Raw genomic sequence first — 2,740 nt, forward strand, 5'->3', positions numbered from 1 at the left:
GTGGGATAAGCTCCAGCTGGAATTTTGTAAACCTCTGCTATGGCACAAATTTACATGCGCAGGACTGACTTAAACTTTCCGATTGGGAATGTAATTGAATACAGGTGATTACATGGATATTATTCTTTTATTTAACACGTTATTTAAAGAATTACTCATCTCATTCAATTGGATATAAATTGTATTCGGAATGGACTAGGCCGACTAAGGTGTCTATATGGACATTGTATTCTGATTGAGCTGTTATGGACAGATTTATCAGGCTACATTTAAACATAGCTAGTAACAATATAATGACATTATTTAGTTTACAAAAAACCCTGATCAACCTTTAATCCGTTAATACTTTAATCCTTTAAACCTTTAATAATGTAAATGTAATCCAACATTCACTCATAATTAAAATAATTAAGACATTTAAGTCCATCACAGAGGAACAAGTTTAAAGATCAGTGTTTCTTAAATCTTCTTCTGGCCACAGTATAAAAGGTGGCATGTTGCGATAATTGCCTGGGTTGCACTTGTTTGTCGAAACACCATTTAGCAGAGATTGTCATGAGTGACAGATGACGCATAGAGGAAATGAGCCTGCTGGGAAATATGAGATTCTGAGACCACTTCAAAAGAATTTATTACAAGGTATTGACCAGCCACTGCCTGTAGCAATCATTACTGTTTAATATATTACCAAATAAACATGAATATTTCTGTATTTTCTGGTTGTATTCTAATAAAGAGACTGATAAATAATTATACATGGTACCATTGCTAAAACAACAAATTCAATGGTGGCCTAATGGTGCACAGTACTGTATTTCAAGTAACAATTCATTTTACCTGTAAATACAGCAGCATAGATTGTGTATGTTTGTGAGTAAATGAGTCTTTACATTGTCCAGATACACTATGGTATTGAGGTCAGGTATAAAATCATGTGCTTTTAATTGTGTGGCAAGAATTTGAGATTTTGGTGTAGAGGAACTTCAATGACTTGCACAAAGCCCTTACATGCAACCCCACTGAACTCCTTTGGGATGAACTGGAATGCTGATTGCAACCCAAGCTGGTCTAGTATAATATCAGTGCCTGAGATCACAACTACTCCTCAGACTGATTTTATACATACTTTAAACCATTTGTTGTCTTAATTAACTTGATCTTTAAAAAAAAAACCCACAAGACTGGGCACTTAGGTGGCACAGCAGTAAACATGCTAGCACACCAGATCATCTCAAATTCGTCAGTTAGAATCTTAGCTCTGCTACCAGAAGGCTGGGCGCCTACCCGAACAATGATTGGCTCGTTCATAGGGAGGGTGCTAATGGGGATTCCTCATAACCGATGCTATTATGACCTCTGCTGACTGATGGCGACTGCATAGAGATGAGGGATCAGGGTGTGACTCTCCATGGGCAAAGCTGATCCACATATGAACCCGCCTTGTGCAAGTTAAAAAGATACACACGTGTCGGAGGGTCGTGTGTTAGTCACGGCTCTCCTCAGTCAGGTGTGGAGGTCAGCATCAGTAGAAAGGAAACGTAATGTAATCGTGTAATTGGATACGACTAGATTGGAGGGAAAATCGAGGGGATAAATCGTAGTCACTGAGGAAGCCATCACAGGTCTTGAGTTCAAATCCCAGGCTGTGCTATCAACCTGGCTGTGCCACAAGTGACTGTGCCTAAGAAAAGGAATTCAAATGGGTTTCTTTGCCACTGTACAATTGCAGCCTCTGCTGTCTGGTTGAGGCACTAGTTACCAAATGTCTCTTCATGTGTGGTACTTCCCTCTGTGGATATGTGATTATCACAGCCCTGCTCAGCCAGCACAGGGATTTGCAACAGAGGAACTGGCAGTGATTAGATTGGGAGCTAAATGGGAAAAAATAAAATAACAATAATAGAAAAACAACTCCCACAAGAGCTGGAGTGTTAAGCATCGACTGCATGGGAGGCTTAACTCAACATCTCTGTCTGACCTTACAAACACTTGTAAATGGGCATAAATTCCCACAGGCACAATCTGTAAAAAGGAGTGGAAGTGGAGGCTATGATAGTCACAATAGGGAGACCAACTGTATGCTAATGCCCATGGGCGTGATCAGATGTCCATTCTGTTAAGCATTGTGTGACCAAGCTGTTAGTATCAGCGCTTGTTTTTATAATCTGTGTAAAAGCCTGTATAACCTGATACTATGTTTCTTGAATTGGATTGTTTGCTGACCTAACATTGACATAGGTTTAGGCTGTGATTGGACTTGTTTGCTAATAAAAGCACATCCAGTCCAGGATGTTCCTTTACACAATGCTGTCACCAGTGATTCATTTTCCGCCAGACCAGTTATGCACACACACTGTCTGAAAACCTAGTGAGCTCTCTACCCGAGAAGAAGTCTGTCTAAGTTCTTAGATACCTTAAAATGCTACCTTAAAATATTTTTTATTAATCTAAATAATGAATGCCCTTTTATTTCTATGCAAAACAATTTTGAATTAAGCGCAATTCGGCTGAAAAACTCCGAATTTGGCAACCTGGAGTATTGCGCCAGTTACGTCAACAAGGCAAGGTGTACAGTGCCAGTACCCTCTGCTGTTTAAAAAGAATATCAATTCATTTTACATGTCAAATCGATTTGTGAATCAGTTATTAACTGTCTTGTGGTGAATCGTTACATCCCTACTGCCTACTAAGGTACCTTATTTTGAAGCAATAAACTGACTGAATGACGAGGGAGCATCCA

The sequence above is a fragment of the Trichomycterus rosablanca genome, chromosome 17 (genome assembly GCF_030014385.1).
Source record: "Trichomycterus rosablanca isolate fTriRos1 chromosome 17, fTriRos1.hap1, whole genome shotgun sequence".
Lineage (NCBI taxonomy): Eukaryota > Metazoa > Chordata > Actinopteri > Siluriformes > Trichomycteridae > Trichomycterus > Trichomycterus rosablanca.